Source organism: Caretta caretta, chromosome 4 (assembly GCF_965140235.1).
Source record: "Caretta caretta isolate rCarCar2 chromosome 4, rCarCar1.hap1, whole genome shotgun sequence".
Lineage (NCBI taxonomy): Eukaryota > Metazoa > Chordata > Testudines > Cheloniidae > Caretta > Caretta caretta.
Window position 1 is genome coordinate 36823330 of NC_134209.1, and position 26151 is coordinate 36849480.

Genomic DNA, 26151 nt, shown 5'->3' on the forward strand with positions numbered 1-26151 from the left:
CAGTACTCCAGACTCGACTACGATATAGTCCTTGGCTTCTCTGCTGAAATGTGAGCTGTTGTAGGAACTGTTGTACTTCTGAGAGTAGAATGTGATGATCACACAATATATGGAATCAGGTGACTTTGGACAGTATGGTTAGAAAAGAGAATCTAGTGGAATCCTGTTGGGAGCTGGTGATGGGGTTTTTGTTTGTTTGTTTTCCGGTTGTCTACACTACAAACATCCTTGCAAATATCTTTACATTTTTCATTGGTGCAGCTACATCGCTAATAGCCGGGGGGGAAGATTTAGTATAGACTTGACTTAGACATTCTATCACCATGTGTCAAGGTTCCTTCCCCACTCTGAACTCTAGGGTACAGATGTGGGGACCTGCATGAAAAACCCCCTCAGCTTATTTTTACCAGCTTAGGTTAAAACTTCCCCAAGGTACAAACTATTTTACCTTTTGCCCCTGGACTTTATTGCTGCCACCACCAAGCGTCTAACACATATATAACAGGGAAAGAGCCCGCTTGGAAACGTCTTTCCCCCCAAAATCCTCCCAAACCCCCTTTCCCAAACCCAAAATCCTCCCAAAATCCTCCCACCCCCTTTCCTGGGGAAGGCTTGATAAAAATCCTCACCAATTTGCAGAGGTGAACACAGACCCAAACCCTTGGATCTTAAGAACAAGGAAAAAGCAATCAGGTTCTTAAAAGAAGAATTTTAATAGAAGAAAAAGTAAAAGAATCACCTCTGTAAAATCAGGATGGTAAATACCTTACAGGGTAATTAGATTCAAAACATAGAGAATCCCTCTAGGCAAAACCTTAAGTTACAAAAAGCCACAAAAACAGGAATATACATTCCATTCAGCACAACTTATTTTATCAGCCATTTAAACAAAACAGAATCTAACACATATCTAACTAGATTGCTTATTAACCCTTTACAGGAGTTCTGACCTGCATTCCTGCTCTGGCCCCGGCAAAAGACAACACACAGACAGAGAGAACCCTTTGTTTTTCCCGCACCCACTCCAGCTTTGAAAGTATCTTGTCTCCTCATTGGTCATTTTGGTCAGGTGCCAGCGAGGTTATCTTTAGCTTCTTAACCCTTTACAGGTGAAAGGGTTTTTTCCTCTGGCCAGGAGGGGTTTAAAGGTGGTTAGCCTTCCCTTTATATTTATGACACCATGTATCTAACCTTACCTTACTCAGAGCAATCCAGTAACAATGCCTGAGTCCTGTATTAGTACCACAGTAGAGGTACTCTGGCAGTGAATTACAGCTACAAAATTCACTAGTACCTGCAAGGTCTCAGTGAGCAAGTTGAAAAGAGCTCAAAGAATGTGTGAGGATGAGATCAAAGTTGCTGCCAGCATGAATCTTGTGTCAATTATCACCTTTTGTTGGCTGTGTGCATAAGATGTGTGGAGAAAAAATCACAGCTTCACTGAGTCAAAGAATTTATCTTTCATTTTCTTACTTTCTTCATATTCCTCTGCAGTCTTTGTATTGCCTCTATATTTAGCATAGGATAATTAGGATATGTTGCTAATTTAATACAATCTTTATATTTTTAAAATTATTAATGGGACAGATTCTATCTGTTAGATCAGTATAACTTCTGAATCACTGCACTGAACTCAGTGGAGTTACTCAGGCCATCAGTATAACAGAGAGCAGAATTTGGCCCTCCATTAAAAGTAAAATAAGGTGTTCATTTAATTCTTCTCTGAAATTTATGAAAACAATCGGTGTTCCGCTAGCCAAACTGACATATCTAACTCCTAACAAATTTGGCTCCTCAAAAAACTATGAAACTGTGTGCAAATGTGTGTGGCCACAGACTGTCTCTCCTAGCTGGCACACGTTGATGATAACAAAAAGCAGCAGGGTGTGCCCAGCAAGGGTGTCCATGATAGTGATTTAAATACTTTGATCTCTCTCTCTCTCTCTGAATACAGTCCGATGCATAATGAATGACTTTAAAATCAGTAACAAATATCTCCTTACAAGTGATGTAATACTAAGAATGTACAACTATCAGCTTTTTTTTATTCTAATAACTGAATATCATATACCTGACCAGTAATCGAGGGCAGAGGGACTAGGTTGGTTTTGTTTTGTTTTTTTTATGTAAAATAAAGTTCTGCAAAAAAAATATTTCTTACTTAAATGCCAAAACTGGGGTTTTCAAAGGAGACTATTGGAGTTAGGCACTCAATTGCAGTTTTATGCACCTAACTCCCTTAGTCTCCTTTGAAAATCCCAGTCCTAGTGTATACTTAGGCTGAAATTATGTTCTCAGTTACACCAATGGAAAACCAGAGTAATTCTACTCACTTCACTGAGTTACTCTACATACATACTCAGATATTTAAAAGAAGAATTTTATCTTTATGCATTTTTAAACATCTGAAATAAGGGTACATAAAATAGTATGTGAACTTAAAAGCAAACAGTAAAAACGTATCACTTTGTGTGCCTTCAGAAAACCCACAGTCACAGGACTACCAAAAAGGAATCAATGACCAGAGAGAAAGAATGTTAAACTCGACTGTAAACCATTTTTGAAGAAAAAAGGTTATTGTCATGATTTATAGATGAGGCTGATAATACTTCCATCAGTGTCTAACAGCTAGAAACAGATTATTTGTTCATCCACATAATTTATAGCCAAATGGTTTAGCCTTGCTTGCATGAAACATTTCCCACCAAATTTATTTTAAAACTCTCTTCCCCTCCTGCCCCAGTTCTTTCTCATTAGAAATTTCTTGTTCACAATTTTTATGTAGATATTTTATTGGATATTTATTGAATAATATAGTATTATATAGTTTCTCTATTCAAGCAGTATACCCTGCCTCCTGTAAATTAAGAATTCTTGAACATCATGCTACACTTTCAACTGACCCCATCTTCATTCATTCCAAAATTATCTTCTTAATATTAAGACTTTGGTCAATGGAGGGTGGGTGACGGTTTTGTGTTGAAATTAATTTTAAACATAAAAGAAAGGGAATTTTACATACATATCATTAGAAATCAGCCTGTACCATTTTTACTTCACAAGTCTGATACACAGATATCTCGACTAAAGATGTACTTACCGTGGGATTTTTTTGAACCCTACTCTCAAGTTCACTTGCAGAATGTGTGTTCCCAATGGCAAAGGAAAATATTTTAACATTGGTTTAAAAACAGGCAATATTTATTTTCTCCCTTTAGTTTACAATTAAAAAACACTATGCCGAGATTTTAAAGATACTGATACCATGCACCTGAATTATTCTTTTACTAGCTCATGTATATGTTCCGGTGTGGAAGGTCATATAATCGGTGATTTACTGTACATTTTGGAGGATCATTTTAATATCTTCAAGAATTGCTTAATTGTTTATTAATCTCATTTTTATCCTACATTTGTGGTTTCTTCGGATGTTAATGTTAACAGTATGCTAGGTGTTAAGTATGATTATTAGGTCTGTTATTTCCAAAACATCAGTATAAACACATTTTTAAATACCTGTCTCCCACCTCAGTACATATGAATCATTGGTAATATGCATAGAGGGTGAACTACGGCAAGTGGCTAGAAAGTATGTGGACCATGGAATATTGTAAGGAAAACTGGATAATTAAGGAGTATCTCTTCAGTTCAATACCCACAAAATGTACACACATAGGGCTCAAGCCTACTAACACTGAAGTCCGTGAGAACAGGATCAGTCTCATATTGTAATCTGCAATTGTATGGCTAGTCCATAGGTTACATGTACATGTACCAACCAACCACTAAGACCTACTCAGGTTAATGTGACATGCAAGACTCTTGTCCAAAATAATACTGATTTTAGAACAGATTTGTCTCTAGTCTGTTACCACAATAATGATTTATATTTTTAATTTTGAAATAGACTCTCTAATCTTACCATTTGTTACAGTAATTGCTAATTTATTTACATATGCGGCTATAGCTACTAAAGCAGTTGAAATGAGTTACTCTATGGCTTTAACCTTATTATTATATTGAAGTCTTTCACCTGTTCTAGGGTGAAACAAGACTTCATTTATCATGCCACCTGGTGTCAGTCAGTTTGCTTCATTTCTGCATTATGCCTGTTTTAAGACTTCTAACATTAAAAAAGTGTATTGTGTTACACAGTTTTTTATCTTAGAATATATTTCCCATTACATATGCTGCTGGTTATGTGATACAGGTCAAAGGCTTTCATTGCCTTTCCCAGCACCAGTTCAGAGCTGAATTATGCAGAAGCTGTCTGGAATTTATTTACCAAAATGCCACATTTTAATCACAGGTCAACGAAGAATAAAACTTCTCATTCCAAATCAAACACCTATGAAAAATCTGCCTGTATCATGATTGGTATATAATGGGAAAATCAAGAGCAGATGATTCTTATAATTATATATTTTCCAGCCCTGTGCCGGTTCACTCTCTATGAAATGTCAACCAGTGCTACAGGGCAAAAATGGCAGAGAACAGGAACAATGGGTAATTTAAAGTGAAAATCTATATTTCTGGCCCCTCAATGAGACTGTTCCAGTATATCAAAAAAGGACTGAAAAATGACTGTTTTTATAAATAAGAACTTTAAAATCCAAACTTGGATGAGGAACATGAATTTTCTTTGTAACAAGCAGAGAATTATTAATTATACACTGCTCACTTGCTCTTCTACATTACTGGGAACTGCTGTTACAATATCTTATGTGGTCTTATGAAAATCCATTGTTAACAAAAGCATGAATTCTGAAGAGCAAAAAGGTATGCTGGAAAACCTACAATGAAAATGGGAAGTGTTATTTTACACAATGTGTTTTAAATGTTTTTACATGTTTAAATGTTTTACATGTTTTTAATATGTATGTTCTGACTTTTGTTCTAATCAAGTTACGGTAAAGACAAAAAATTAGTACATAGGGAAATATCACCACTGCCTGGAAAACATTATGCTTAATATTCATCTGCTACTACTAAAATTCATTTGGATTTAAATGGCACTTCCGATGATGGTTATAAAGCTGCACAGGCCATTCAGTCCTCCATACTTGTAAAACAAAACACACATATACACAAGGATACAAAATTCTAAAAAGTTGCTACCAACACACCACTACATTTTGATAAAAAAAATAAACAAAATACTGCACTACACAAAACAACAGCATGCTGCACAGGGACTGATAAACAGAGATAAAAATATACCTAGTTGGACTGCACTGTGCCTGTATTACCTGAAAAAAAATCTGTTTATAGTAGTAAATGACCTCAACATTGTTTCAAAGCCATTTGCAATAAAGATCCTACCTAGAACTTGTATCAGTCATTCCTAAAAGACCTTCTATTGGCCTGGAATCACGACTCTCATCAACTCTGCCGCTCTGCAGCAAACGTGTTTGGAAGCAGTAGTAGGACTCCAGACACCAAGATGGTGGAGACAAGTTAGTCTTGAAGATGAAAAATTATGAACTTTCAGGCTTTGTGCCCCTGGCAGCTGAGTCAAGAATCACTCACTTCTGTAGAGTAGTGGGCTCGCGCTCTCTCTCTCTCAAATGTTGGAGGGTGCATGGAGTAAGATTAAGATCAGTGCAACTGAACAGAAACTCAGCAGACTCCTAGATTAAGCAGCAAAAACTCTCCCTGGGAGTTTAAATTTGCCTAGTCAAACCAAAATGAAAACAGAATAGCAAGTTCTCTAGCCCTATTCCCTTCATTCAGCTGAACATGCTTTGACATGCTAAATCAGAGCAGCTCTCAAATCTACAGAGCTTCTTGGCCCAATATCTAAACAGCAATCACCATGTGTTTTAAGGTTCTGAGCCCAACTGGGCTCAGTTGCACCTGCTTAACTCAGGTGCAGGTAAAAGATTTAGGATTGGTGCCAGATATCTTCATGTAACTAGTACAACTAGATACAACAAAAATACTCTGAGCACACTGTCTCTCATAACAGCTTTCCCCGCAAAAGGGAGCAGCAAGCTAACTGGAAAACAGGTGTTAGGAATTTGTGTGGGGCGTCTCTCCAATGACAGTCTTTAAATCCTTGATTAGGGGTTTATTTGTGGCCTATCACTTCTATTATATGTCATTTAATTTTAAAAAGAGTTCATGTTAAGATGTCTATGGTGTGTTGCCCATTTAATGAAGTCTATTTCATAAAGAAACCTGTCTGTCAATCCAGCATCTCTGCTTTCCTTGTGGCGACAATCAGCTGCATACTTAAGCCCAAGGAGACACTCCCCAATGGAATTCAGAAAATGCACTCCAGAACCCCTGCTGCTATCCATTCACCTCCACTCCACCCCAAAAGCCTCAAATATTACTATCTGAGTCCGACAGGTGCACAATTTAGGGATGTTAGATCCCAGATGCTTCTGAATGCACAGGAAGAGGTTGAATCCAAAAGCGTTTCTTCCATCTGCACTTTGCAAAAGGCAGCCTTCTCTCTCTCTGATGCAGTCCTTGCCACAATTATCCATGTTTCTGTCACCTCGACATTGCTGTAATGTGTTCTACATGGGTCTACACCTTGGGATCATTTAGGAGCAGAAGCCAATGCAAAATACTGCAACCTACTTATTAAGAAGAGTTGCACATGGGAACAAATCAAAGCAGATCTCCATGATTTGCACTGACTTCCAGGGAGAATTCAGGGTATGCTAATCTTGTTACCTGAGAGACCCCCTCTCATCCTGTGATATACTGCCATACTTTAGATGAGCAAAGGTTCCTGAGCTACGTTTATACCCTCAATATAAACAAGAAAAATCTGATGGGAAGACATTCTCTGTGAGCAGTATTTGGTTTTGGAATTTTCTTTCTCCCCCTTGGTCTGCTAGACCGTGGATTTGTAAATCATCCAGGCATGTTTCAAAGCCCATCCTTCCCCCCTCCTTCTTTGTTAAGGTTGTGGAGGTGATATATCTATGGGCAGTTCTTTATGTTTATGTTGTAACTTTTAATGTACAGGATAAATACCCAGAGCTCTTGATGGGCACCTATTTGAAAAAATTGAATAAAATAAATAAATTTCCATGGTGGGCTTCCAAATGGGCAACAAATGACCAGTGCATGCCACCACAGTATGCAATTGACTTTTCTGCACTCTACAATTTGGCAACACTGAAAAGATTCTGGAAGGCAAAAGGACTACCCCTACTAAATTACAGTACCATATTTTAAAGCAAAATAAGCTGATGAGCTTCTTAACCCAATGAAACATCCTTTCTAGGTTCAGTTGTTTGTGGGCTGTGGGTAAGGTACAGAGAGAGGAAAGGAGAAGAGGGAGGGGAATCTGAGGCAGGACATAGTGAGTGTGAACGGAGAAGAAATTCAGAATACACTGGGTGAACCGAGAAGAAATTCAGAATACCACTGCTGCGCCCTGTGTAGTCATTTACATCTGTGCAACGTGATGTAAACTGCTATGGTAATATTTTTACACCCGCTCTGCGCTGCTGAAAATGACAGCACAAGGTTCAAGGCTGACCCCGGTCTGTGATGGAAGACATTTGCGAAATAAGTCAATCATTCTCTCTACTTTAATTTTGCTTTTTTGGCATTTTTCAAATGTAAATTGAATATGTAGCAACACTTCTCTCACAGGTTGTTGAGTTCAAAAGCTGAACAAGTCATTCAAATGTGAAAGATAAATGGAAAGAGTTTCAAGAGCTCCAGAAAAGAGTTGCTGCCCCTCAGCTCGTTAGGTTCTGTTCTCCGGCCACAAGTTTTTGTACTTAATGTAAATTAGTTAAAGCTTTCTAAATTGCAAACATTTCTAGTTTATCAACAGCGAATATTCTGGGGAGAGGGGTTAACCCTCACACTGTAGATAATGAAGATGTGACGCTAAGAAATAAGATGAATTCAATAATTTATTAATGCAGACTATTGAAGTCAATGGTAAATGGGACAAAATACAACATGGTTTTACAAAAGGTAGATCTTGCCAAACCAACCTGATCTCCTTCTTTGAGAAAGTAACAGATATTTTAGACAAAGGAAACGCAGTGGATCTAATTTACCTAGATTTTAGTAAGGCATTTGATACCGTGCCACATGGGGAATTATTAGTTAAATTGGATAAGATGGGGATCAATAGGAAAATTGAAAGGTGGATAAGGAATTGGTTAAAGGGCAGACTACAACGGGTCCTACTGAAAGGTGAACTGTCAGGCTGGAGGGAGGTTACCAGTGGAGTTCCTCAAGGATCGGTTTTGGGACCAATCTTATTTAATCTTTTTATTACTGACCTTGGCACAAAAAGTGGGAGTGTGCATATAAAGTTTGCGGATGATACAAAGCTGGGAAGTATTGCCAATTTAGAGAAGGACAGGGATACCCTACAGAAGGATCTGGATGACCTTGTAAACTGGAGTAATAGTAATAGAATGAAATTTAATAGTGAGAAGTGTCAGGTCATGCATTTAGGGATTAATAACAAGAATTTTAGTTATAAGCTAGGGACGCATCAATTAGAAGTAACGGTGGAGGAAAAGGACCTTGGAGTATTGGTTGATCATAGGATGACTATGAGCCGCCAATGTGATATGGCTGTGAAAAAAGGTAATGCGGTCTTGGGATGCATCAGGAGAGGTATTTCCAATAGGGATAAGGAGGTTTTAGTACCGTTCTACAAGGCACTGGTGAGACTCACCTGGAATACTGTGTGCAGTTCTGGTCTCCCATGTTTAAGAAGGATGAATTCAAACTGGAACAGGTACAGAGAAGGGCTACTAGGATGATCCGAGGAATGGAAAACTTGTCTTATGAAAGGAGACTCAGGGAGCTTGGCTTGTTTAGCCTAACTAAAAGAAGGTTGAGGGGGGATATGATTGCTCTCTATAAATATATCAGAGGGATAAATACCGGAGAGGGAGAGGAATTATTTAAGCTCAGTACCAATGTGGACACAAGAACAAATGGATATAAACTGGCCACTAGGAAATTTAGAGTAGAAATTAGACAAAGGTTTTTAACCATCAGAGGAGTGAAGTTTTGGAATAGCCTTCCAAGGGAAGCAGTGGGGCAAAAGATCTATCTGACTTTAAGATTGAACTCGATAAGTTTATGGAGGAGATGGTATGATGGGATAACATGGTTTTGGTAATTAAATATTCATGGTAAATAGGCCCAATGGCCTGTGATGGGCTACTAGATGGGGTGAGATCCGAGTTACCCAGGAAAGAATTTTCTGTAGTATCTGGCTGATGAATCTTGCCCATATGCTCAGAGTTTAGCTGATCGCATTATTTGGGGTCGGGACGGAATTTTCCTCCAGGGCAGATTGGAAGAGGCCTTGGAGGTTTTTCACCTTCCTCTGTAGCATGGGGCGCGGGCCACGTGCTGGAGGATTCTCTGCTCCTTGAAGTCTTTAAACTACGATCTGAGGACTTCAATAGCACAGATATAGGTGTGAGGTTTTTTGCAGGAGTGGTGGGTGAAATTCTGTGGCCTGCGTTGTGCAGGAGGTCAGATTAGATGATCATAATGGTCCCTTCTGACCTAAATATCTATGAATTTATTTACCCTTTGGTACTAAATAATAATCTTTTAAAATGATAATCCTTCTAAACACATTCTGAAAATATGCAGAAAGGCAGTCAAGCATGTCTTTTCCAAAGGTTACAGGGTGTTTGTGAATCTACTGTTGCCATTAATTTAGCCAGTAAAAACAAACACAGAAAAGTTAAGAGCTTGGTTTCCAGCATAGTACACTATAAATGCTGGATAGGTAAAACATTTAGGTTAATAGGACTCTGTGGGAGGGTTCAGGACAATCTGTAATGGGAAGGTGAGATCTAACCTGCTGAGTGTTCAGCCTGAAGCAGTGCTTTCCAGTTAGTTGCTCTGTCATCATGTTTAGCTGTAAGTCACTGTACTTCTAACCCCATAAAAAAAAACTAGAGATATTTTAAACCTACTGAGGTGGTCTTATGAAAATGACATCTTCTTAAGGACTCTGATCAACAACAAAGTACTTACAGTGGCTGCAGTTAGCGTAGAATTAGCATATTCATTATAGAACCCTAGTTCTAGTGTTTGTAACTCAGCTGGAAAAAGGGTATCTATGTTATAACTTAGCAAACCTACAGAATCTACGGTCACCATTAAAATCTTTACAATTGTCTTAGTAAGCAATAAATGTTACTGCATTATTCCCCAAGTTGTCCCTATTCTAAGAACAGAGGAAACGGTAATACCATGGCAACATTATCTACTTGTAAAAGGTGAGTTTAATGGCGACTACATTACTGTATGTACACACACACACATACACACACACACACACACAGATTGTAAGCCCCCAGGGGAGGGACTCTACCTTTTAAACTTTTTCTATAGTGCTTAAACAGCATTGGTTCTCTCCAATAAATAAATATATTTTATATTGTCTTGATTTTCAACAGGGCAGAACACCCACCATTTTCCATTGAATTAAATGGAAACTGCATAGGTTCAGCACCTTTGAACATCAGATCTGTACATTATAGGTACAACAGCAGTGAGACCCACATTAAGGATTCATAATACTTTCCATTATAAATCTCAATCACTTTGGCAAACTTGAATTATTTGAGCATAAAGTGTGAGCAAAAGCTAGTTAGCCTTCATTCAGGACAAAGAGAGTGGAAAATAGCTGGTCTTATCATTGTTACATTTTTTCCCTGACACTTGACCTTGATATTTGGCAAGGAGATAGTCCTGGCAACAGAAAAGTGCTTTTTGCTGTAGCCATGAAAATCCATTCAGGTTTGGTGAAGTTACAAGCCATAGAAAATCACAATAGCAAATACATAGCAAAGCTTGTTAGAAATTTGCTTTTTACATTCCTACTATATGATGCATAATCAAACCTCATGAATTCTCCTAAAGCAGCCACACAAATGAAAACTATTTTCACGCAGCACACAGGAAATACAAACAACCACCTTATTAACTATATGCATCTAGTGGTACAGAAAAGTGAAGAATTACAAAATTGAGGTCTACATTCATATTTTGTTTTGGTTTTTTTGACAATGCTTTTAATGGGCAATTCTACTTAGAAAAGTGACAGTAAAAATGACATTGTTGAGTTCTATGTTTATTGTCACTCAAAGATTTCGATCTTAACATGTTCAGTTTACAAGAAAAATATGGTTGTCTAACTGCTAGCTCACCCTGGAATCTGAGAGTCAAGCTGGGTTCTTTTCTGCCTGTGCATCAGCATCAAATAAAATACATTTTGAAAGTCAAATTATGCCCTTAATTAAATCCATGCAAACCCACTGAATTCAAATTATGCATAATATATTCCAGCTCCTTTGGGCACAGCTACATTGATTCTTCAGTGCTAACAAGAATACATTTCAGTTAAAACATATTTTTGTCGCTACAGTTAATAGGACTCTGAATATACACAAGGAACAGATCTGTTGAGTAAGATGGTGTCACTCATACATAGTCACTTTACAGAGCAGATGAGTACCTTAAGGCTCTATAATGCCAAGCAACTTCATTTTTGCTGATCTTTTCCAAAAATGAGTAATAATTGATGATCATGTGGCTTTACAAGCTTTTCCCCAGGAATCTAAGGAATCTTTGTGTATTATCCTTTTGAGAAGGCTTCCTCTATCTGGCAAAGTATTATGTGAAGTGTATACTTGGCAAGCATTCTATTATATAGTATAGTCAAAAAAGTAAGTCTAATGAGTATTTGAAATCTAAATCCAAATATATATCTGGTCTGTTCCTGATATGAAGCCAGTTTTGGAAGTGTTTTGGGCATTTTACGGCCAATACACTCATCCAGCAATATAGAGATGAAAGAAAATAAGAGATGCACATTTGAAAGAGTAAAAAAAAAAGAAAAGCAATACACATGGCTTTCCTGGGTTTCAGCTCAAAAACAGCACAGTGACGTTTAATGTCTCCTTTAAAAGCTGAAGAAATCATTCACTTTACTCTGAGTGACCTCTGGTGGTAAGACAAACACACACATACACACATACATTGTCCAGTTATACTGAAAGGAGGACAGGAGACACTTGATATGGTTTTATCAGGCTGTAACTTTATTATTAGATGTCTGGGATTTCTCGGTAGGTAAAAGTGTACAGTGTAGGTAACTCCATGATCATTTCAATATCTGTGGGGGCTTCCGCCACTCCCCACCTTTTTCCATCAGGTCCCCGAGCCAACCCATTGCTGGGACCTTACCATCCTCCCCCTTGAGTGAGGGTTAAGGTGGGCTATAAGGAAGGGGGGTTGGCTCCCTGCCGTGCCAGTCGTACAAGCCGTGAACCTCCCCACCTGATCCCTTCTTTCTACTCCTTTAACAAACACTTCCTTGTTAAATCCAGATAAGTGGCTTGTACAGGTCACTGTATCCCTTCCCTATGGAGTACCTACATTGGACATCTGGCCCATACTTACATAATGAGTTGAGACATCATAGCCTAACTCCCTTCCCTATTCACTATAACAAAGCCCTGAACCCACTGTGGGGAAGGTGAACACCCCCCCCCACACACACACTCCATATTGGCCAATCTGGTGATGAGGGAAAAATTCCTTCCCAGCCCCCCTAGAAGGAGTCACTAGAACGATGCCCACAACAGGTCCTGACCAAACCTAGTATTTTGCCACCTTTAAGGGGAGGGAGGGTGGGTGTTGTTCCACCTGATCTGGGGTAAAGGGGCTTCTCCTGACGCACTTGCCCTTTATCAACTTCCCAGCCCTTCCGATCCTTGGGGGATGAGTCAGCGTCACCATGCTGACCCACTCAACTTTTGCAGCAGCTTCTGAGCCTCTCTTAACCCCCGTCCATAAAGAGTTATACCTGTTCCCCCGGCAAGCCAAACAAGTTCCCCCCGACCCTCTTTAAGGTGCAGTGCAGACATTACCAGCCACCCACTTATCAAGACTACTTTTAAATATAGTTTCTTCCCTTCATCTTTTTCAGAATGATACAACAGCCGATGAATTCAGTTCAGATTCTGTGTATTAAGAAGGAAGTTTTAAGTATATTTTGCTCTTCTTAATGTTCTTCACTTTAAACGTGTCCCTGTTACATGAAAAACAAGATAATTCCCAATTGCAAAATGGTATATTCCTTTGGAATTTGGCTTTTTTATATTTGGTGGGTTTCTTTGTCTTTTGGGGTTATAAGCTAAACCAATCGAATGTTATTTCATCCTTATTGTATTATAATCAGTAGAAAATAGTCAAAGACCAAGTTCTGACTCTGAATTTATTTAATGAGTCTTCTTCAAACTTATCTGATGATTCTTGTAAAGTACCAGAGGCCTTTATTAAAATGTATACATCTAACGTAAAGGAAATCACTTACAGCTATCACATGCAAGACATACAGTCCTAAAAACGAAAGTTTTATTCAATTAATTAATATATCCATTGAGACTGTGATGTTTGCATTGTGCTAAATCTAACATGCACCTAGATCAGAAATAGCAAAAATACCACACACACCCACACACCGAAAATTAAGAAGAAATACCCAAAGGGTCACAATCAACATTTTCAATAGCTTACATCAAGCATTTTTGACCCGCAGCAGTATTAAAAACACCTTTACAGAACCAGAAAAAATGTTTTTTTATGTTTTTATTATTTTAATTGAGGTGTAAACGCTTTGAAGTATTCATAAAAATGTCAAAAACTGTTGATGCACTCTAAAGAGTTTTGACCAAGAAAATTATTACAATTCATAACTGCTGATCACTGCAATATCCCCTCTTATTTAACAATGTCCATGAAAAAAAGAGAAACGTATTAGGTCTCTGCTTCAGCAAACACTGAAATCTATTTATATGCAAATAAGCTATCCATTATTAGTATGAGAAGAGACTTAGGCATAAAGGGAGAAATAAATTATCACTGGAAACCCTTAATGAAATCTACTTCAAAACATAACATTTTACAAGAGCCCTCACTCATGTAATGTTTGTTCAAGCCTAGAAGGGAATTGGTGAGTTCTGCACTTAGATGAGATCTCATACTACAATATTTCCCATGCCAATTTGTTTTATAAAATGCATTTATTCTTTCCTTAGAAACAACCTGATAATTATAAATCCACAGTTTCCTTGTGAAGGGCTGCATTTTCAAACTACAATGGACTTCGGTGCTCCTTTTACATTATTACCAGGCAGTGGGTTGTGGGTTTTTATGAGCACTTTATTTTTGTTAAACTATGTTGTTGCTAATTTATGTAGAATAAATCAAGATTATTGACAATTCCTGTATTAACCAAGGAATAAGCATCAGAGAGAGGTGTAGGCTAAGCACAGGACTGGAAAGAAGACACTACTGAGTTCTAAACCCAGGACTGACACGACTGACTAATTGAGTAGCCCTTGGCTAAATCACTAGGACTCTCTGCCTCCATTTCTCTACATATAAAATAGGGATTTATATCAGCTTTTGGGGTTCTGATGATTAGTTAATGTTTGTACAGCACTTTGAAGATGGAAAGTGCTTTCTAAGAATTATTATTATTGTTAGATGACCACTACCAGCTCAAAATAAATAAGAAAGGGACAAATTCCCAGTTTGAATTCAATTTGTCCATGAATCTACTCACATTCCAAGTATCTGATTCTTGTGCAGAACATTTTCAATAAGGAACCTTGACTCTGGAATTAGCTTCCTTCACTGGGCCAAAACAGCCCTGGCCTATTGACCTTGAACAGTCTCAATTCTCAAAACAGGGCTCCTCCTGTTCTTCTTAGCATGACTTTGAAGATAAGCATTCCATAGTCTGAAGTCTTTCTTTCATAGGCATGCCATGTCAGCTGAACCTACCATCACAACAGGGCAGATTGCAAAGCTCACCTATTAACACAACGTGTTGCCTGTTTTTCTGGGGATCCAGGGAGAGGTCGCTTGAGTCCTTTAATGGCCACTAGGCCAATTTGTTAACACAATTTAACTGATATATTTGTGTGTGTATATATATATATATATATATATACACACACACATACATACTATGAGTACTGTTAATCAACACACAAAATTATGATGAATAAATAAATGAATTAATAAACAATACAGCTGTTAGTATCACAAACAATAAAGAGCAAGGATGCAGTTCTCTGCTGGCTAGATGTTTGTGATATTATCAACACTTGCAGAAATACAGATCTTGGACTTTGCATCACAGATAGAAATGTAATTTGTCATTTTAAGCTTACATATGTACTCCTAGAGCCTGATCCTAAGTGGTACGGAGTACCTCAAGGGCTGAGCACTCTCAATTCTCACTAACATCCAGTGGAAATGAGGGGGCTCAGAACCTCCCAAGAGATTCTTAGTACATTGCAGAATTATGCCTTTTATGATCTGATATTTCAAACAATTAATTTTTATAAATGTTTTTCTGTTCCTTTTTATAGAGGCACAGAGTTCATGTCACTATTTGAGAAACCTAAGTGAGGGTCACTTCTAAAGCCAAACTTTGCTCTTGGTTACAGCATGGTAAATCCAAAATAACTCCACTAAAGTCAATAAAGTTACTCTGGATTTATAATGGTATAAATGTGAGCACATGAGTAATGGGAGATATGCAGGCATGTAGTTTTCTGCAAATTAACAGAAAAACAAAAATAAGACCAAAGTATCAAGAAGCAGACTTGATAAAACAAAAATAAACCTTCCATCTGCACATAAAGGGCTACATTTTTATATCAGTTACATTGGGATAAATCTGGAATAACTCCATTGAAGTCAGAGGTGGTTACTGAGACAAGAATCTGATCCAGAGAAATTTCCACTGAGTTCTAGAAAAAAAACATAGGTTTCCAGTGAAACAAGTCAACTCTACATATATCAGTGAGAGGCAAATATTCAAAATCAGACAAAAATCACATTCAGGGGCCCAAATATCTGAAAGTTATCCAGATGCCTAATTATCATCAAAATCCACATATAAACTTCTGTTCTCTCCCTCCTCCAAGACCAGGATTCTTTTCCTCTCCCGGGGGGTGGCTTTCACCTAATAATATTTTAGGGGAGTACAGGCATGACCAAACAAATTTTAACAATCAACTCTGATATCTTCAGCAGAGGGGGGCCGGTGTCAGACTCCCTCTTTCTCCTAAATTTTCAAGGGTAGTTAAATGGTATTGCTGCCCATACCAGAATACACTGGGCAAAAAAGAAAATTCCCTTATTGTAGAAGACCTTCTTAACTATTTTTAGCAGCTGACTCAGAAAAATCCAGACACCTCTTCCAGTCCAGCTGCCCTCACCCTTTAAAGTTCTCAGCCTGAAATTTCCTGAATGCACACAACTATGGGGAAATCTTGCCCATTAAACCAGTGTGAAATAACCATTGCAGTGGGCATGGAAGAAGAAAATTCCAGTGTTACTTCTGCAAAATAGGGAAGGAAGGACCTTTAATATGTAAAATAACTTGGCAAGACTATTTCACAAACTAGATATCTCCTTTCACTTCAATCCATAACCAACCACCGACAGTTTTATCGTGTCATTTAAACATTTTTCCCTCTCTATTTTTATATACATAAATGTAAGCACAACATTATATTGTTCATAGGAACAAAAAACAATAAGCCCTCTTTTCCCTTTCATCTGTCCCCTTTTTAAATAATATTGAATTTTTAACAGATTTACTTCTATTACTGCCATAGAGCTACTTCCCCATGATCATGCTGAATTGGCAGTTCCAGAAACAGCCTTTTCTGGAATTACAGATTAGGTCTAGCAAAGGACAAAGTAACTGTAGGTTAAGGAGGACTTGAAGAAACATGATTTAATTGTCAGATTGTGTTATTTATGGATTCATACTAGCACTTCAAAAATGGGGCACTTGCCAACATTGCTTTCAGTCAAAATGTGAGCTACCCACTCTTCTACTTCCAGTGCCTATTGTATGAAAATGAAAATGGGAACAGGAAAGTGTCTTTAATGGGTATAATAAATCACAATCACATCAGTAAAAAGCAATTACAGCATATTTAACTTCATACCACTCCAAGTCAATCTATAATATTATGTGTTAATTTCAGTTCAAGTGATATTAAAAAAAAAAACCCTACAGGTATTTTTCTTGTTCTCACCTCTTTTTTGCCCTTTTCATTGATCAAATTAGTCCATATTCCCTCAAAACCCTTTGATCGTAGTAACACCATTAGAGAGGGCACAGCTATTTAATTTTTTGCTGTTAAAATCAGCCAACAAAACCATTCGCATCTGCACTAGAAGTGCATGTTTTTTAGAAAAATTAGATCTCTTTCTCCCCCTCTGGGACAAATGTAAGACCAAGTGATTCCCAGAACCTACATGCTGTTCAACACCAAGTATTTTGTTAGAACTTAATTTAACTTCTCAATAGATGATGATGTGAATGAAAAAAAATTATGCTATTCACAATTTTGAATTCATTAGTTTGCTAGATTATCGGAGTCAATACTCAATAATTTTAACCAGAAATGGAAAATTGGGTATATGTTGGTAATTAGGCAGACAGCTGATGTCAAGGGATATTTTTAAGTGATATGTGTACAACAATTTCCTTTAATAACACCAACAATTTACTGCGGCGGAGGCATAGATAATCTCCATCAGTAACAGACCCAATTCTTCCTCACTGGTCTTCATCTGCCAAGAAGGACATGGGTCCAAAGTACAGGTTGTGGCATGAAATATTTCTAAATCTTCTACCATTTATTGAGCAACAATAACCTAAACTCAAGCAGAAAGGACTTTGCACTCAATTCAGTCCAAAGCCATTTGATTTAAAAAAACACCCACATGTTAATTTCCAAATAACTGATATTCCTATGTGTGTCTGCACATATAGTCATATGGACATGCATCACTATATTGTAGAAATAAACACAATTTGTTAAATTTCTATTAGATACATTATGAGACTTAATACTATTAAAAAATTCTTATGTCACTTATTACTGTACAGTGGTAATATACAATCGTATCATGCGCATACTTATCTAAGAACTGCACTTTAAGAACAGAAAGGTTAGTGTATTAAAAATGAAAGCGTAGTGTTCTGTCTCTAATAATACTATTCAAGACTTTTTCTCAAAAGGCTAATTTCACTCCAGATTTTCAAATAACTAGCTCTATAAAATATCACAGAAAAAAAAACCCAACAGAAACAGGAATAGCTTCTACAGGTCAGATCATCAATATTTTTATTTTCATCAAGTGTATCATAGTTTTTACTTTTTAACATTAATTCAAGATATTTGTATCTGTTATCTACCCTTTCCATGACTCGTTATCCCAATCCTAAAGACTGCTATTTTTAAACATTTTTTTCATTTATGTAGATTTTTTTAGTTTGTCTTTTTTCTCATTTTCTTTTTAAAATAGATTCTCACTCTATACATAGTAACTCAGCCAAACATTCCTTCTTCCACAGCCCCCATCTCTATTTTATTCCTATGTAATCTAAGAATTTTCCTGCTAGACTCTGTGAAATGCAGCAGAGCTAAAACATAGGGCGGGTTGTTTTTTCTCCCAAGTGCAGTGTTTTCTGCCCCTTCAACCTCAAGGGGACAGATGATACTAAATAAATTACTTATGTAATGCTTTTCCAGGAACTATACAAACATTCATCTTCAATCCACACAGTCCCTCTGTGCAGTACATAAATAAGTACTGTATTAATCATAGAATCATAGAATCATAGAATATAAGGGTTGGAAGGGACCCCAGAAGGTCATCTAGTCCAACCCCCTGCTCGAAGCAGGACCAATTCCCAGTTAAATCATCCCAGCCAGGGCTTTGTCAAGCCTGACCTTAAAAACCTCTAAGGAAGGAGATTCTACCACCTCCCTAGGTAACGCATTCCAGTGTTTCACCACCCTCTTAGTGAAAAAGTTTTTCCTAATATCCAATCTAAACCTCCCCCACTGCAGCTTGAGACCATTACTCCTCGTTCTGTCATCTGATACCATTGAGAACAGTCTAGAGCCATCCTCTTTGGAACCCCCTTTCAGGTAGTTGAAAGCAGCTATCAAATCCCCCCTCATTCTTCTCTTCTGCAGGCTAAACAATCCCAGCTCCCTCAGCCTCTCCTCATAACTCATGTGTTCCAGACCCCTAATCATTTTTGTTGCCCTTCGCTGGACTCTCTCCAATTTATCCACATCCTTCTTGAAGTGTGGGGCCCAAAACTGGACACAGTACTCCAGATGAGGCCTCACCAATGTCGAATAGAGGGGAACGATCACGTCCCTCGATCTGCTCGCTATGCCCCTACTTATACATCCCAAAATGCCATTGGCCTTCTTGGCAACAAGGGCACACTGCTGACTCATATCCAGCTTCTCGTCCACTGTCACCCCTAGGTCCTTTTCCGCAGAACTGCTGCCTAGCCATTCGGTCCCTAGTCTGTAGCTGTGCATTGGGTTCTTCCGTCCTAAGTGCAGGACCCTGCACTTATCCTTATTGAACCTCATCAGATTTCTTTTGGCCCAATCCTCCAATTTGTCTAGGTCCTTCTGTATCCTATCCCTCCCCTCCAGCGTATCTACCACTCCTCCCAGTTTAGTATCATCCGCAAATTTGCTGAGAGTGCAATCCACACCATCCTCCAGATCATTTATGAAGATATTGAACAAAACCGGCCCCAGGACCGACCCTTGGGGCACTCCACTTGATACCGGCTGCCAACTAGACATGGAGCCATTGATAACTACCCGTTGAGCCCGACAATCTAGCCAGCTTTCTACCCACCTTGTAGTGCATTCATCCAGCCCATACTTCCTTAACTTGCTGACAAGAATACTGTGGGAGACCGTGTCAAAAGCTTTGCTAAAGTCAAGAAACAATACATCCACTGCTTTCCCTTCATCCACAGAACCAGTAATCTCATCATAGAAGGCGATTAGATTAGTCAGGCATGACCTTCCCTTGGTGAATCCATGCTGGCTGTTCCTGATCACTTTCCTCTCATGCAAGTGCTTCAGGATTGATTCTTTGAGGACCTGCTCCATGATTTTTCCAGGGACTGAAGTGAGGCTGACTGGCCTGTAGTTCCCAGGATCCTCCTTCTTCCCTTTTTTAAAGATTGGCACTACATTAGCCTTTTTCCAGTCATCCGGGACTTCCCCGGTTCGCCACGAGTTTTCAAAGATAATGGCCAATGGCTCTGCAATCACAGCCGCCAGTTCCTTCAGCACTCTCGGATGCAACTCGTCCGGCCCCATGGACTTGTGCACGTCCAGCTTTTCTAAATAGTCCCTAACCACCTCTATCTCCACAGAGGGCTGTCCATCTCTTCCCCATTTTGTGATGCCCAGCGTAGCAGTCTGGGAGCTGACCTTGTTAGTGAAAACAGAGGCAAAAAAAGCATTGAGTACATTAGCTTTTTCCACATCCTCTGTCACTAGTTTGCCTCCCTCATTCAGTAAGGGGCCCACACATTCCTTGGCTTTCTTCTTGTTGCCAACATACCTGAAGAAACCCTTCTTGTTACTCTTGACATCTCTGGCTAGCTGCAGCTCCAGGTGCGATTTGGCCCTCCTGATAACATTCCTACATGCCCGAGCAATATTTTTATACTCTTCCCTGGTCATATGTCCAACCTTCCACTTCTTGTAAGCTTCTTTTTTATGTTTAAGATCCGCTAAGATTTCACCATTAAGCCAAGCTGGTCGCCTGCCATATTTACTATTCTTTCGACTCATCGGGATGGTTTGTCCCTGTAACCTCAACAGGGATTCCTTGAAATACAGCCAGCTCTCCTGGACTCCTTTCCCCTTCAAGTTAGTCCCCCAGGGGATCCTGGCCATCCGTTCCCTGAGGGAGTCGAAGTCTGCTTTCCTGAAGTCCAGGGTCCGTATCGTGCTGCTTACCTTTCTTCCCTGTGTCAGGATCCTGAACTCAATCAACTCATGGTCACTGCCTCCCAGATTCCCATCCACTTTTGCTTCCCCCACTAATTCTACCCGGTTTGTGAGCAGCAGGTCAAGAAAAGCGCCCCCCCTAGTTGGCTCCTCTAGCACTTGCGCCAGGAAATTGTCCCCTACGCTTTCCAAAAACTTCCTGGATTGTCTATGCACCGCTGTATTGCTCTCCCAGCAGATATCAGGAAAATTAAAGTCACTCATGAGAATCAGGGCATGCGATCCAGTAGCTTCCGTGAGCTGCCGGAAGAAAGCCTCATCTACCTCATCCCCCTGGTCCAGTGGTCTATAGCAGACTCCCACCACTACACCACTCTTGTTGCACACACTTCTAAACTTAATCCAGAGACACTCAGGTTTTTCTGCAGTTTCGTACCGGAGCTCTGAGCAGTCATACTGCTCCCTTACATACAGTGCTACTCCCCCACCTTTTCTGCCCTGCCTGTCCTTCCTGAACAGTTTATAACCATCCATGACAGTACTCCAGTCATGTGAGTTATCCCACCAAGTCTCTGTTATTCCAATCACATCATAGTTCTTTGACATCACCAGGACCTCCAGTTCTCCCTGCTTAATATCCCAATTTAACATGTGTGGAAACAAAGAGGTTAAGTTATTAGCCCCAAGTCACACAGCAAATAAGCGTGAGACCCACAAGTTAAAACAAGGTATTTTGACTCGGAGACTGAAGTCTAATCCATTATCCCAAACTGCTATCTGGACAAGTCATTCAAACTTCCTGTGTGTCAGTTTTCCCATATGCACTTACATTCCACTTTTTCATCTGTCAAAAGAGTTGACAAAAGTGGGCAAGCCCTCATAGCCTCTTTCTGTGGAGTGACATAATGAACAGATAGATATAAAGCAATTTTTCCTAAGCAGCCTAGTAGCTTAGTGGATAAGGCATGACCCAAGAGTAGGAGGAAGGTGGCTTTATGCCAGCTAAATATCCCTTGTTGTTGAGGCTGAAGACAGAATTGTTCAGTCCCCAGAACAACACAGAGCATCTTCAGGACTGCTTCATCTCACACCCCATCTGCACAAGTCTCCAAAGATCTATTTGGGCAGCCAGGAATAGTCAGGGCACAGCAGCACTCTGGCCACACCCCTTTTTCTAACCATGTTCCAAATGTGATTCATTTACGCCACCATGATCACATAAAAGTACTTGAATAATACAATATCATATAAAGAAAAGGAGTACTTGTGGCACCTTAGAGACTAACCAATTTATTTGTAATTTATTTGAGCATGAGCTTTCGTGAGCTACAGCTCACTTCATCGGATGCATACCGTGGAAACTGCAGAAGACATTATATACACAGAGACCATGAAACAATACCTCCTCCCACCCCACTCTCCTGATGGTAATATGCTGGAAATGGCCCAACTTGATGATCACTTTAGATAAGCTATTACCAGCAGGAGAGTGGGGTGGGAAGAGGTATTGTTTCATGGTCTCTGTGTATATAATGTCTTCTGCAGTTTCCACGGTATGCATCCGATGAAGTGAGCTGTAGCTCACGAAAGCTCATGCTCAAATAAATTGGTTAGTCTCTAAGGTGCCACAAGTACTCCTTTTCTTTTTGCGAATACAGACTAACACGGCTGTTACTCTGAAACCTGACAATATCATATGCAATTTTCTATAATTTTCTACACTGGTGTAGCAACATGTAGTACTGTTTACCATTCTGTGTATGCCCAAGTGATACCTGTATGCCAGAGTAATCCAGAAAGTCCATAGCCAAAGAGTGGAGAGGAGGTTATATGGAGTATGGATGGAGGGCTTGAAGCCCTACCTGGAAGCTTTCATCCAGCACAGAACCCCTTTAAATAATCACAAACTTCAAGAAGTGTAAATGCTATTATAGTAAGGAGGAGGGGAAAACCACATGTATCCAGGGGCTCCATCTGATACCAATGTGGTCCTTCATGTCATATTTTAATTTTTACACATCTCAATATTAAGTAAAAATAATTTTAAGTATATACAGCTCACAAATAATGTCTTCCTATAGATGTTGTATGAGGGTGGAATCTTGTACTTTCCCTTCCAGAATATAATAATTTAAATTATAGGCTTAACTAAATGTTGCTTTGGCCTGACAATAATAGCTCCACATCTGCATTGGCCTTATTTTATGAACTGAACTCAGTTCACAAATTGCGATTAGAGTTTATTTTTTAGAAAAAAACATTCAAATATTATTCTGCTGTCTATCAGAGGTATTTTTGTTTGACTGTTTTTTAGAGAATCTACTGACTCAAATAGTACATTTTATTTTCAACCAGGAAATTTGTACATACATAAAGATGGAAAGGCCATGATCCTGCAAATGCTTGAGCATATCCTTAATTTAAACCACAGTAGTCCCATTGACTTCAAAGAGACTATTCGTGTTAATCCAACTGAACACCTGTGGCCCAAATAATGAAAATACATAACAAATCTTCCAAGAGTTTCTCAGTTTTTATGTTGTACTTTCAGTATCTCAGCTTTCAATATCTCGTAAAAGATCCTAAATGATGTATCCTTTTATACTTTTTATAAGATTTTTTTCCATTTCTCAAGCAAATAAGGGTTACCATAAAGTATCCTTTTCTCTTCTTCTTAAATCCTTACTAATTAAAATCTGTCAAATATACTTACATTTGTGGCCAATAGAATACAAAACACAAAAATAATACACAGATACAAAGCACAGAAAATCATTAACTAGAGCTATGTCACAGGAAACATTTTGCAATTTTCAGTAAAAACAGGTCTGCCATTAGCTCAGATAATTTTGCACCTCCCGAATTCCACAAAATTCTGTGGCAATTTTTAAAAAACACAGAAATACGAAAACCTACTATTGTTCAAAATGTCATGCTTGCGGGAATGGGAAAGAGCCGTCTTTGAAGTATTTCTTTTGTGAAATCAGAAAGAAGGTACAGAACATGCAGCAAAAATCATCCAAAGCACATGAGTTGGTGGTGATGGGGGACATCAACTACCCAGACATCTGTTGGGAAGATAATACAGCAGAGCACAGATTATCCAACAAGTTCTTGGAATGTATTGGAGACATATTTTTAATTCAGAAGATGGTGAAAGCTACTACGGGAGAGGATGTTCTAGATTTGATTTTGACAAATAGGGAGTAACTGGTCGAGAATTTGAAATTGGAAAGCAGCTTAGATGAAGTGATCATGAGATGGTAGAGTCTGTGATTCTAAGGAATAGTAGGAGGGAAACAGCACAATAAAGATAATGGATTTCAAGAAGGCAGACTTTAGCAAACTCAGGGAGTTGTTAGGTAAGATCCCATGGGAAGCAAGTCTAAGGGGAAAAACAGTTCAAGAGAGTTGGCAGTTTTTCAAAGAGACATTATTAAGGACACAAGAGCAAACTATCCCACTGCATAGGAAAGATAGGAAGTATGGCAAAAGACAATGCTGGATTAACCAGGCACTCTTCAATGTTCTGAAACTCAAAAAAGAATCCTGCAAAAAGTGGAAACTAGGTCAATTTACAAAGGATGACTATAAATAAATAACACAAGTATGCTGGCACAACATTAGAAAAGCCAAGGCACAAAATGAGATTAAACTAGCTACAGACATAAAGGGTAACAACAAAACATTCTACAAATACTTTAGAAGCAAGAGGAGTAAGGACAGAGTAGGCCCATTACTCAATGGGGCAGGGGGGGAAACAATAACAGAAAAAGTGGAAATGGCAGAAGTGTTAAATGACTTTCTTTCAATTTTCACCAAAAAGGTTAGTAGCAATTGGACATCTAACATAGTGAATGCCTATGAAAATGAGGCAGGATGAGAGGCTAAAATAGTGAAAGAACAAGTTAAAGATTACTTAGACAAGTTAGATATCTTCAAGTCACCAAGGCCTGAGGAAATACACCATAGAATATTCAAGGAGCTGACGGAAGAGGTATCTGAGTGATTAGCGATTATCTTAGAAAAATCATGGAAGATGGGAGAGATTCCAGAGGACTGGAAAAGGGCAATTATAGTACAGTACCTATATATACCTTTTCCTACAAAAAGAGAAATACGTACAGCCGGGGAATTACAGACCAGTCAGCTTAACTTCAGTACCCGGAAATATAATGGAGCAAATAATTAAGCAGTAAATTTACAAACACCTAGACGATACAATGATAAGTAACAGTCAACATGGATTTGTCAAGAACAAATCATGTCAAGCCAACCGAATAGCTTTCTTTGACAGGGTAACAAGCCATGCGAATGGGAGGGAAGCGGTGGATATGGTATATTTTGACTTTAGTAAGGCTTTTGATACTGTCTCACATGACCTTCTCATACACAAACTAGGGAAATACAACCTAGATGGAGCTACTATAAGGTGGGGTGCATAACTGATTGGAAAACCATTCCCAGAGAGTAGTTATCAGTGGTTCACAGTCAAGCTGGAAGTGCATATCGAGTGGGGTCTTTCAGTGAACAGTTCTGGGTCCAGTTCTGTTCAATATCTTCATCAATTATTTAATGGAATAGAATTTATTTAATGGAATAGAGAGTACACTTATAAAGTGTGCAGACGATACCAAGCTGGGAGGGGTTGCAAGTGCTTTGGAGGATAGGATTAAAATTCAAAATGATCTGGACAAACCGGAGAAATGGTCTGAAGTAAATAGGATGAAATTCAATAAGGACATATACAAAGTACTCCACTTAGGAAGGAACAATTGATCACTTGCACACATACAAAATGGGGGAGAATTGTATGTCTCCTGCTCTGTTTTTCCTGCATACTGCCATATATTTCATGTTATAGCAGTCTCAGATGATGACCCTGCACATGTTATTCGTTTTAAGAACACTTTCACTGCAAATTTGACAAAATGCAAAGAAGATACCAATGTGAAATTTCTAAAGATAGCTACAGCACTGGACCTGAAGTGCCTTCCAAAATCTGAAAGGGATGAGGTGTGGAGCATTCCTTCAGAAGTCTTAAAAGAGCAACACTGATGTGGAAACTACAGAAGCCAAACTACCAAAAAAGAAAATCAACCTGCTGGTGGCAGACTCTGACTCAGATGATGAAAATGAACATGCGTCGGTTCGTACCGCTTTGGATCATTATCGAGCAAAACCTGTCATCAGCATGGATGCATGTCTTCTGGAATGGTGGTTGAAGCATGAAGGGACATATGAATCTTTAGCGCATCTAGCACGTAAATATCTTGCGATGCTGGCTACA

The 26151-nt window shown here is 38.8% G+C and overlaps 1 protein-coding gene across 9 annotated transcripts in view; it reads right to left on the reverse strand.

Moving 5' to 3' along the window:
- STPG2 (sperm tail PG-rich repeat containing 2) overlaps positions 1-26151 on the reverse strand; it is a 418033-nt gene that overhangs the window by 146275 nt on the left and 245607 nt on the right. The window lies entirely within an intron of this gene.